This window comes from Solea solea, chromosome 4, assembly GCF_958295425.1.
Source record: "Solea solea chromosome 4, fSolSol10.1, whole genome shotgun sequence".
NCBI classification, from domain to species: Eukaryota; Metazoa; Chordata; class Actinopteri; order Pleuronectiformes; family Soleidae; genus Solea; species Solea solea.
In genome coordinates this window covers 20,847,443-20,860,328 of record NC_081137.1, presented here as the reverse complement: position 1 = coordinate 20,860,328, position 12,886 = coordinate 20,847,443, and the positions used below count along the sequence as shown (strand labels likewise).

At 41.4% G+C, this 12,886-nt stretch overlaps 1 long non-coding RNA gene across 1 annotated transcript in view; it reads right to left on the bottom strand.

The window, feature by feature from the left end:
- Positions 1 to 1,831: 1,831 nt before the first annotated feature.
- The window catches only part of LOC131458500 (uncharacterized), a 32,029-nt gene continuing 20,974 nt past the window's right edge, over positions 1,832 to 12,886 (bottom strand). Inside the window, exons 9-10 of the long non-coding RNA XR_009240094.1 lie at positions 12,604 to 12,793; positions 1,832 to 2,086 (exon numbers count right to left, since the gene is read on the bottom strand). This is a non-coding gene — a long non-coding RNA (uncharacterized LOC131458500). The remainder of the gene's footprint in view (positions 2,087 to 12,603; positions 12,794 to 12,886) is intronic.

Genomic DNA, 12,886 nt, shown 5'->3' with positions numbered 1-12,886 from the left:
GGTCAAATGCCACGATGGGGTCAAACGTTTTCAAAAACTTGGTAATGGACATTTTTTTTTATCTTAAATATTGTTTATATAATCAACCTACTTCAGGACTGATGTATTGTTCAAATACTGTGTGGTGTTTCCCTTCATCTGCCAACATCGTTTAACTCTAATTCCTTAACATCTGTCCTCTACTGTTACCCACAGCTTTCTCTCTGTTTGTCCTTCTTCGGTTATTCTTCCTGTCTCTTCTTCACTGCGCTCTCTGGAGTCACTCTTCCTCTCAGAATGAAAAAAAAAAAAAAAAGTGTCTCTCATGTCTGGTCCCTGAGGGAGCAGCTGGCCAGCTAATCCCCTACGGGACCTTCTCCTCCTCCTCCTCTTCCACAACCCCCCAACTGGATCTCCCTTCCTTCCTTCCTTCCTTCCTCCCTCCATCTCTCATGTAATAGCTCCCTTGTTCCCACCGGACAAAACAGCACCTTTGTGGCCTCTCTCTCTTTCTCTCTCTCTCTCTCTCGCTCTCCCTCTCTCTCCAACGATCCTCACCCCGCCCTCTCAGAATGAGGCAATATTTAAAGCAGGAATAAGGAAATTGTAAACAGCAGGTTTTTGGGCCTGGAGGCCAAGGCAGAGTCAGAGCAGAGCTCAGAGTCCAGCAGAGCAGAGAACCAGGCCTTTGTTACTCGGGGGATTAGTGAGGGAGGTGAGGGCTGCCACCTCCTGCTCTCCCCCCCTCTACCCCCCAAATACACACACACACACACACACACACATACACCACCTCCTATGACCACCACTAACAGTACAGCACACCCTGTCTCAGACTTAAAATAGTCTGCAAATGTACATACAGTAACTACTACATCACAAGATTTTGCAGTCGTCCAGATCGTAAAAAGCTGGGTCACTTATCAAGAAATATCACCATGGTAACTAACTCTAACCAACTCCAGAGAAGGTTAAGCTCAAGATATCAAGTCAAAACCTGTCACCGGCTCATATACTGACCACAGGAAAGTCACACAGCATTAATAATTAAATTATAAATTAAATAATTAAAATAATAGCATAATAACCTATAAACAACAAGAACTCCATATGTTTTCCTCCGTTTTACATTTACTGTAGTAACACATCATGAGCAACCTGACATTTCTTGACAAAAACAAGTGCAATTTCACCGAAATGATGCATTATGCTAAGTAAGTTTACATTTACACACACATGTGCATTACAACGTACAGATCACAGTGGATCTACAAAGGCATGAAAACATTTAGTCACAGGTATCTGGAGTTGAAAATGTCGTATTAGATTCTAATCAAAAATGTGAAATTTTCATTCATTCATCCTGCGGGCCAGATTGGACCCTCTGGCGGGCCGGTTATGGACCACGGGCCGTAAGTTTGACAGCCCTGCTCTAGGCAATCACCAATTATATAAACAAACCTGAGCAAAGAGTATTTAAAATGTTTAAAATTGGGGAAAAGAAAAGAAAGAAAGGAAAACGGTCTGATTTTGTGACTTCTGCACAATTATCACTGCTAAAAATGTGATATAAAATGAATCATAAATTTGACTCAACAGCACATAAGACACAACACATTTTTTTTACAGCCTGAATATGTGACCTATAAACACACACACCCACAGGACGTCCATATAAGGAGTTGTGTATTATTCCCAAGACAATTTATCACTTGTGAGCACTAAGGGTTAAAAACCACTTCTATACATCACTACATATGTACTACAGGCCCCAGAAATAGACTAAGTTGCACCATAGTCCCTGTTACTGCTACAATAACTGAAAACTGTGTACATGTGTACTCACCCGGTGCAGTGGCTATAGCGTTGTTGCCTCACAGCAACAAGGTCACGGGTTCAATCAAGGGCCTTTTCCTGTGGAGTCGGCGTGTTCTTCCGCGTGTGTGCACGTGGGTTCTGTTCAGGGGCATCCTGGCTTCCTCCCACAGTCCCACCAGATGGACGTTATTCTTGCCTTTTTTTCCCAGTGTGGACAATTTCGATGAATCATTCGACTTTGATGGTCCGTCCCTCCTCAATAGAGCCGGAGAACACGGATGAAGAACACCTTCAAAAATGAAGAGCAAATGAGGGAGAATTAGCACAATCTGTGCCTTTCATTGGCACAATCAAGCTGATTTAGTGGACATTTAATGTCATATGGTCATTTTATTCGACAGATATTTTACCACAACATTAGTGAACTCATGTCAAACAAGAATTTGATTAATCAAACACAATTTGCGATATATAAAAGGCCTGACCGAAGAGAACAATGAGAAACATCGCGTACAGGGTGCCTGTGACAACAGCGGTCAGAGTGCCGGCCTGAAAAACACACGGACAAAAACGCATGAAAGGAAGCTCTTTGTCCTCGTAGCTTGACATCAAGAGAGAACAGCTTGAATGTTTTATGTATAGAGAAGCCGAACGCTTGAGCCGCGTGATGAAGAAATGAAGGGCGCCTCAAGGTGACACCGCTCCAGATGGCAACAAAAATCTATTACAGAAAACAGAAAGATCTGATATCTTTATCTTACTTTATTGAGAAAAAGAAAGAAAAAAACAACAGTCAACTGTTGAATATGTGCAAATATAATTAATTAAATAAATAAAGAAAGGATAACTGACACCCTCTGTGGCCCTCCTCCCATCTGTGATAATGTAAAACAGCACAAAAGCCAAAACTGGAAACTTAAATATTTTTGCCTTAAAAAAAAAGCTCAACTTTCTAAGTTCATGCCTATTTTTTTAATGTGATATTTTTATAGCCTGAAAAGCAGACAATCACTCTCACATATATGATTCCACCTCTCATCCCTGCAAGTGCCACTATAGTCAAACACTGAAATCCAGTCCAGTCCAGTCCGGTGCACATTCCCTAGTTTCTAAAAACCTTGGCTTGACAAACACAAAACACATTTTGAGCCACAACCGGAGCTACAGGAACGCCCGCAGGAGCACAAACATAACGCTAACACAAACAAAGTAAAGAAAGTTAAGACTCTTGTTCTAATTGAGACAAAGTAGGTGCATTAAATAATCAACAATGACAATAAGTCACAGCACGTTTTCTAGGAATCACTCATCCGAACATTAAAGTGGGATTAAAGTATTTCGGGGACTGAAGGTGCAGCTTGACAGCTTTTATTTACGCCCAATAATTAAAAACACAGTAGGTGTCCATTTGGCTGAGGCCTTAAATCTTTAAACTATAGCAGATAGGTTTACAAAAGGACGGCCCAATCGGCGGCGCTGACCATTGTTCCCGATTTTAACTATCCACCCGCACCTCTCTGTGTAAATCACAAAATGACGTTTCCTGTCTTCTGAAGAAATCCCCAGCATGTGGTTGGAAGGTGTGCACTGCGCTCCACAAAAGCGCACACACACACACACACACACACCAACTGGTGGGATCGATCAAACGCCAAGGCCGGAGGGATTGATGTATGTCATGCGTGTAGAGAACGACAACCTCATGTTGGAGATTTAGCACGGAGCAAAGTGAGACAGGTAAGTATGGCTCTTTGATGAGAGATATCAGATTGCTCCCGCCTCCATCCCCGGTCTCACTCCTCTCTTGGGTTTGTGCTGAACTTTCCGTCCACACGCCGCCGCCTCTCCCCCGTGTGTGCGCGCTTTGAACTCCTCAAACTATTCTTTTGAAGGGCAGAGTCATAAAACCTCCTTTTATGCAGGGCCCGCTCTCTTTGATGGGGTTGTCACTTTGCACAATGCTACACTCCTTTCCGAGACCTCAGAAATTTCAGACAAGCGTGACCACACCTACTCAGATGGACAGAAATCATCAATGAAATCATCTGATTGTTTTAACTGATTTTGTAAAATGCATCAAAGAGCAATTACAGTAATCCTCAGGTTTATCTTCTACTGATGTTCCTCAGAAAAACAATATAACTAAGGCTACAGCCATACCATACTATCAGCTTTGGCCACTGTAAACAGGAAGAGGATTGTTTACTAATGCTTGGTTGCTTACTTCCAGAAAATACATTTAAGTTAAAGTGAGGATTTCAACTACTGAACGGATGAAAATGGTGAAACTGAAAGAAAGTGTGGTTTTAGTGGTGAGTATCAGAGTCAGGGTTTTTCTCCGGGTTCTCCAGTTTCCTCCCACGGTCCAAAAACATGCAGATTTGGGGATTAGGCAAATTGGACACTCTAAATTGACCATATATGTCAGAGTGGATGGTTGTTTGTCACCATTGCCGCTTTTCCACTACATGGTCTCAGCTCGCCCCAACTCAGTGTAACTGGATCATTAGAATCAGTTGATTTTTAAAGATTTGTTCATCGTTTAGGACTTCCTGCATGATCGGAGCACAGACTCCGCCTGACACGGTCACTCAACTAAATACACCAGACTCCTCTGTTATATATTGAGATTTTAGACATTTCCTTTACTAAATGTTGGAGATTAACGCAAGTTTTCAGGATCTTGAAGTATTTTTAACTGATCTACAGTTCGGCATTGTTCGGTTTTCTTGTGTCGGGCGTCGCGCTCATGACTCAAGTTATTTACACTCCATGTATTGATGAAAAGCACTTAACTGTACCATCATTGCTTTAGAGAAAGCACTCAGAGAGCACAGACCTCAACCAAGGCTGCTATAATATCAATACTCTCAAAAGAATCATTCCCAATAACCTGTATCCCTGGAAAAATTCAGCTAAATACTTAAGCAACAAGCAAAGAGCAGAGTCTATGAAATCAACAGAAACAGGAACGACAATGACAGATTAGTAGCAGAGAGACTGGTTACAGCACATGAGAATAAAGTGGATGTTACAATATAATAATGTTGTGTTTGAATCTGCTTTCACTGCACATCCATTATAGTAATATTTGGAAAACCTGTTATTAACATGTAGTGGTTTTAAGTATTCACAAATTGCATGCGTGTGAAAATTGAATGCATATGGCTGGAAGTTGGAACAGCCACTTTTGGCCCCAAAACCACCACACATGCTTACCATTGCAGCCTCTGTTGTGGTGTCACACCCTGTGAATAATGCACATTCTGTCTATCATCACCTGTTGTTTTTTTTGTTTTGTTTTGTTTTTTTAAACCTATGGCTCCTGTTCATTCTTTCCACCTGTTTTCTCTTGGTTTACGTGACCTTTGATACTGAATGTTGAAAGAAAAATACTGACATGGTGACATAGTGGCTTTCTTCTTTCTTCTTCTTCTGGCTCTCCCCTCATCCCTTGATATTACATTAACAGACTGTAAAACGTAACTCACTATTCACATCTATCCATCCATCCATCCATCCCTTGGAATGCCATTGCTGTGACATATTGTTTTGTCCTCATTTTTTGACATGGAGTAAGTTCCCAAACTTTTCAAACACAAGGCAGAGGTGGAAAGAGTACTGAACAAAAAGGTACCACTACTTTGATAAAAAAATTAACTTAAGTACAAGTAAAAGTAATGGTCTAAAAATGTACTTGTACTGTACTTAAAGTAAAAAACAGACAAAGTTACTTTCTTGTGTTGTGCAAATCTCAAATGAATTGTTTTTAATTAAAGGCAAACCTTTACAAATGAAAGTGCTGACAAAATAAAACATGTATACACATGTAATGTATCAGTCAAAACGGGTCAAAGGTCACAAATGCTTTAAGTTTCTCACTTACTCAGGGACCTTAATTAGTGCCAGTTCACCTGTCCTCATTATTCACCTGTCCTCATAATCATTCACCTGTCCTCATCATTCCCCTGTTCTCATCATTCAACTGTCCTCTTCATTCACCTGTCCTCTTCATTCACCTATCCTGTTCATACACTTGTCCTCGTCATTCCCCTTTCCTCATCATTTATTCACCTGTCCTCATCATTCCCTGCCAAAGTTTCCTGTAACAGTAACGGGTGTGATTTTAAAATGTAGTGAAGTGCAGTACACACAGAAAAAACACACAGTACTTTAGTAAAAGTGAAATTACAAAAGTACACAAACAAAAACAACTCAATTACAGTAACACGAGTAAATGTAATCCATTCCTTTCCACCTGTGACACTAGGGTGTAAAGATCTCATCTCCCAGGCTCAGGCAGAAGAGGATTTCTTCCAGTCTCCTGTTATGTGCCGAGTTGTCAAACAGTGGCCGTACAGTCTAGGTTGGGTTTCCCCCATAAAGCAGCCCCCAACACTGAGACAATCTTTGTTCCATTGTGAGCTGTGAGCAATGATAGGCTTTTGGGAACCTGGATTTTCCAGCAAAGGATCCCTTTCACCTGAGTGGGAGAACAACAGGGGGGGGTGGGCAGCACAGAGAGAAGGTGCTGGAGAGCCAGAATGAAGTGAAAACACAATGATGTAAAATATATACACAACATTATGGACACGGGTATTCACGGTAGCAACTCAGAAACAATGATACCCACTTTCTGTCCTGACACATTCTTATCACATGACATGGTAAATGAAGTGTTCCACCTCATTGTCAGCTTCACTAATGGGTCACTAATGCGAGCTGGGACCATAGTGGAAAAGGGCCATTATTCTTCTTCTTACTTTTATTATTATTATCGCATTTTTGAGGGCCTTCCCATGCCCCAAAATAACTACTTTCATTTCCATGTGTAAAGTTTATACCAACTATTTCAAAACAGCAAATATTTAAGTGGAGGAGAAAAGAAATTCACATGTTGTTCATGACGCGTGAATGTGTGCGTTTAAAAACGTATTGGTTTGCCATTAAAGTGAAATATACATCAAAACCATGCAGTCTTAATCCCGTACCAGGAAACCAGAAAAAAAAAAAGGAATGTTTGTGTGACAGGACGCCGCTAACTTCTGAAATATCCATCACCCTCACATTGAGAGTTCAGCGGAAGTGCTGTCAGGGTTGAGTATGTGAAACAGATTTCTCGGACAGGATCTTTTCACAAACATCATAAGGTTCTCTGTTAAATCAGTTTGATCACGAACCTGTTTTCTTGCCGAGCATGTCCTGCTCTGCTCTGCGGGTTTCGCGCGTGTGTGTGTGTGTGTGTGTAAGTATAAGAAAGTCTGAGAGGATGTAAATCACCCAGTCAAACTTAGGCGCTGTAAAAACATCCTGAGTGCAGCGTGAGGCGCTCATACACACACACACACACACACACAGGTACACACACATGCACAAACACCAGAACTGTCCGTGCTGAGTAATACCTCAGCTGTTGCAGTCGGGGTGAAGGAAGGATTATAAAATTAAAGTTTTGTTTTTAACAGTCATTCTTGGATTACAGGATGACTCAAATGGCACGATCGCTTATAGATAACCTTTAAGTTTCAACCTCAAAAACCTCTGTGTATCGAGTTTATTTTCCACTACAGCGTTTTGCTTCCCTCACCTTGGAAACTTCTTTTTTGTGGCGGTTTCCTGTGACAGACACACAGCTGAAAGTGCTCCTACACTCGAAAGCTAAATATAACAAAGAGCCATATGTGGTGGGGAGGTTTTTGAAATCATGCTGATAAGTGCTTCACGCGCAGATGTGGACGATGAAAACCGCTCGGTATGGCGAGTACGCCAACGTGTATGCAGGAGATGTGGGTTTGTGTATGTGGAGTATTTCAAAACCTTAATATTAAGTTTCTCCACGAGCAATTATAGAGCTGTAGTTTGAGTTGTGACAGGCTGAGAGGGTTCTTTAGTTGAACACGGAAAATAATGTAAGTACAGTCTAAATTAGGTTAAACAGCGGCTCTATTTTAAACTTTTAAAAAACAAATCCAAGTTATATGTTTGATAGCTGTCACCGTGGAGGGGCTTTGATGGCTGTCAGAGGCCCAATCACGTCATGGGTCAATAGGTCACACACAGCAACAGGCTGTAAAGGCCACAGAGGAAGAGAGGCACAGAGGAGGGAGAGAGAGAGAGAGAGAAAAAAGAAGCAGGAGGGCAAGGACAAATGCTTATCGCTTGAGTGCCCTCGTGTCAGCAGCGCCATCTCTGACTGTCGTCACCTTGAGTGACAAGCATCAGGGTTGAGTGGTCAGCAGGGGTGAGGAAGTGTGATGTATGCTGGGTGACGTGTGAGTGAGGAGCTGTAAACCCCTCCTTCACGCTCACAGAGAGGGGCGGGGGGTGGGGGGGGGGACAACAACAATAAAAGCTGTGATTGCAGGACTAGTTTTGTGCCAAACTACATTTTACTAAACATGTCCAGTACATGTCCAGCCTTGTATCAGCCTCCACTACACTAGGTGGCAATATGTCAATAAAGCATCAGTTTGGTGTCTTGAGTCTGGATTTTGCCATGTTTTTTCTCACTGTTGTCTTTTATTCTTCTGTGTACTGGCTCTTTCTTTTAATGCCATGTCAAAAAAAAACAAGGATTGGGAACTGGGAACTTGTCTGAGGTCAAAATGTGACCTTTAACCACATTATCTTAGTGTTTTAGTCCAATTTACATGACTAACATGTATTTTTAAAGTCTGGTTGCAGTCGGACTAAGACAATAATTCAAATTGTTATAATGTCATGCAAACAAAGTGATTGTTTTCATTCTTTTATGATTATTATTTGAGATATTTGTGATGTTGTTGAACCACTTTAAAGGACTATCACAGTAGCTGTGTTACGTTTCAGGGTTTCCATAAAAGTGTCTTTAAAAAAAAAGGGGGGGGGTGCAACTAACGATATTATATTAATAATCTTGTTGAATGTTTGGCTCATAAAATGTCACATTAACATTTCTCCACCAAGGTGGAGCAATTTCTAAGAAAATAACAAATAGCTATTGTATTAATCCCTCCATGTAATTGTTTTATCGTCGGTTTGATGAACATGTGACAGAGTTTACTGAAAAACTACATATTTAGATTTTCTTTGCTGCACATTGTTCACATCTTCAAAAGTAGCACGTCAAAAAAATAGGCACACGGTCGTCTCTCAAAGTAAAAAACCAAAGATTGCAGACACTCAGGAAGTGGGGACAGGAAGTAAATAAAGGGTATCATGTTGGAAGGTGTGCGTTTGTATATACTGTATTTATATGTGCATTCATTGCAACAACAATAACAAAAGGAGAAGAAAAAAATACTATTGAGACGCATTTTCAACCCTTGTCTATGAGCTTCATTAGGGGGGAAAATAGTAAATGAGTGTGAATGGTGAATGGAGGGGGGGGGTGACAGAATAGAGGATAGGTAGGGGGGCAAGGCGGTGGGTGGGTGATTTGACCGTTGTGAAAAGGTTAGACTACTGTTAGTCGGGCGGGAGCTGCAGAGGAGTTTGGAGGTGAAGTGAGGGCGTGACTGACACATGGAGAGAGGACAAGCAGTGGGTGGTAGGAGGTGACAGGCAGACAATAATGGTGGCAGGATGCGGGTGTGCTGCATTGATGAGTGCGTGAGTGTGTGTGTGTGTGTGTGTTCCACGGGAGGCTATGCACAGTCCCTATGTTGTTTCAGGTGTCCATACACCCCCAGCCAAACAGCAGGCCCTAGAGGAAGGACTGGCAGCTCATTAGCCTGATCAAAGACTTCACTTCCCCCTCTAGTTTAACACACACACACACACACACACACACATGCACACACACACTGCTCTGTTTACCTGGCTAATCCGAGGTTAATCTGCTTGATATGCAGGATGTGGGGATCAATTAAGGAAATGGAGGAGTGGCAATGAAGGGTGGAGAAGGAAGGAAAAAGAAGAGAGGAGTGGAGAGGCCCAGAAATGTCGTATTTCCAGGTCAATTATGCAGATTTTTTGCCTTTCTTGTGATGTCAAAGATGATTAAAAGAAACAGGTACACTCTTTGGTTAAGAAAAGGGACAGATTTGAAGGTGTAATAGTGCCATTAGTGTTGCCATTGTAGCCTCAGGACACAAACACAAGGTCAGCACTGGTTCATTGACAAGAAAAACATAGTAAACAGCAAAAGAAAATGGATTTTTTTCTATAATTTCTATATCATTAATGTTGCAGGTATTGTGATAATTCAAGTGCAATGTTTATACGTGCATGCATAACTTCTACGTTGATTTTTGTCTTTCATTTTTAACTCATTCACAACTGAGCTATTGCTAATAACCAGCTGACTGAAGTGACGCTCCAAGAACGTACCCATGACCACTGACTCGCCTCGACATTATTCACGTGACCGATAATCTCGTCGTGTAAAAATAGAGCCCACAGTGAAAGAGCACTTTTTTTACTCTATTTTCACATTGAATCGGATCCTGATTCATATCCTGTATTGACTGGGGCCTGCATGCGGAAACTGACCACCTACTCATCCATCACAACAAAAGAGCCAGTGAGTCAAAGCATCCCTCTGGAGCCACATCCTCTCTGCTCAGAGGGAGATCCAGTGATATTAATCAGAGGCGTGTGAAGCACAGTCACTGTGGCCACACCTGGACACAATGCACACAAGCACACGGCATTTGAGGGACAAATGTCACCTGACATGGATGTGAAAATGATATTTCTATGTTAATTTATTAGTTTTACATCATTAGTGAGCTATGTCAGGTCCATACATGCACAAAGGCTTGCTTAACTTGCACTTATCTTTTGATAGTTTGAATTAATTCACTTTATTTTGCCCTTAAACTTCTTTAAAAGAAATGTAGAAGAGAAAGTACTTTAACTATACATAAAAATGTAAATAAAAAAACATGTAAATATAACTTGATAGCCTATTATTTATTAATTGTCTTGCTTGGAGTTAGATGAAAACCTTATTAGTTTGTTACGTTAAAAAAATAATAATACACCGCCTCTCCACCTCTCCTATGTGACCTGTTTATTCGGTACATACGGAGACGTTGTGGTTAGAATTACAGTAAGTGCTGCTTGGGCCTATATTTGTCAGGGTGCAGGGGCAACCTTGAGATGTGGAAATGTTCTCTTAATTTGAAAACTTCAAGGTTGTGTTCTATTTGGAACAGAGTAAAAGAGAGAGACTTGGGAAAAGAATTATGCAGACATCCGAGGTTGGGTCATACAGCTCATGACATATCCTTCCCGGATCCATCACGCTCCGATCCCATGACCTTTTTTCCAGAGAAAAACAAACTGATACAGTCCACTATTGTTCAGTTAAATTCCTCCGTTTATGATAATACCACACTGAGACAAGATGGAAGTCTGACCTGGAAACAATCTATTCATCCACAAGCAAACATCAGCTGTTACATCTAAAATTAGACAATGCAAACATTCTCCCGCCTTTTACTATCAAGACATGGGAGGACAACGTGAAAAAGTTGTAATGATGTACGCGATCACCAGGGTTTTAGATACACACTGATGCTGCTCGGAGCTGAAGTTGATAAAAACCAGTTTACCTGAGAGTGAATGACAATTTAACTCACTGAAACCCAGGAGGAAACAGGTTTTTGAGCAGTGGTGAATGGGTATCACAGTCCCTGGATCATTATCCAGCTGCGTGTTGCACGTCATGTTTGCGACTTTGAACGTGACTCACCGGCAGAGGACAAATCACCTGCACGTATGTTAATGACGGTGTTTCCTGTAAGTCATCTCCCTTTTTGTCCTCTCCTCTACATCGTCACAGGAAGTGATGGTTGGCGTCCCACATTTGTCCCTCCCTTCTTCTCCTCCTGTCCTTCAAGCCACGTTTCCTTCCTCTGCACCTTTTTCTCCTCCCCTTGATCACTTTATTCTCCTCTCATCTCCTCCTCTCCTTTTGATCCCCTCACCCCCCTCTCATCTCAACCTTCCTCCATTCTCCTCTCTAGTCCCCTTATTTACCACCTTTTCTTCCTTTCATCCACCACTCCTGTACCCCTCCCCTCCCTTCTTGTCCTCTGAAGGCTTAAATTAAGCTCGCAGAGTCTATACGAGTTGAAATTGGACGTTTATGACTATTCTTCACCTTTTTAGGGCTGAATTAAATATATATAGGAAATAGGGGGAAAAAAAAGGCAAAATAAGGTGGAGTCTGAACTCGAACACTAGTTCTGGTGCGAAGAAAACAAAGGCTAGCAACACGTTTTTGCACCAAACGATCGTGTTAGAACACATAGAGACAGAATATAAGACTAAATGGCAATATTTTTTTATAATAGTAATAAGGCATTCGGTTGTAATCATTGCTTTATTAAATGTATTACACGCCAACATGAAATTACATATATTTAAGCTGTTTTAATCACAATTATCCTTGTCATTATTTGCTAAATGTTTAATTTAATTCTCTGTTTTTGTGCATCATAAATATGTTATTAGTGTGAATCATTTTATATCAAAACAAGCAATTTTACTTTGCAATTCTGTCTAATATCATAATGAATATCTTATATTGACCACCAGCTACTAAATAGTTGTTTTTTCCACTTTTTTTCCTCTATGTCGGCCCCCGCTTGACCAGACTAGATGCTCATTGGCCCCCAGGTCATTTGAGTTTGACACCCCTGTGTTAGAAGTTACTCACTACTCTTTCTACTTTGGATCCCATCAGAACAACTACTCACCTTTCTATTCTTACATATTTATACCTGATGAGTCATAGATCATGCACACGTGTCACATGGCCAGACAACTATATGGATTTAAGTGGCTCTTTAGTCAAAAAAAGTGTGAGAATCCTACCGGGAGATGGGAGGAAAAAGAGAGCTCCGGTGGAAGTTGACCCCCGACCTTTCTTCAGAGGAGTGACAGGATTGCAATTGCCCTCTGACCCCCAGGGATGAACCAATCACTGAAGTTTGACCCGCCGTCAGGGGGGCGTGGCTCCAAAAGACTCTCGCTTCCTCTCGCATTCTAGACATTCCAAGTGTCGCTGCGGCACAGATCATACGGGCACCCCGGGGATGAACACACACACACACACACAGATAGAGTTAAATTATGCACACAAACAAGCTACCAAAGA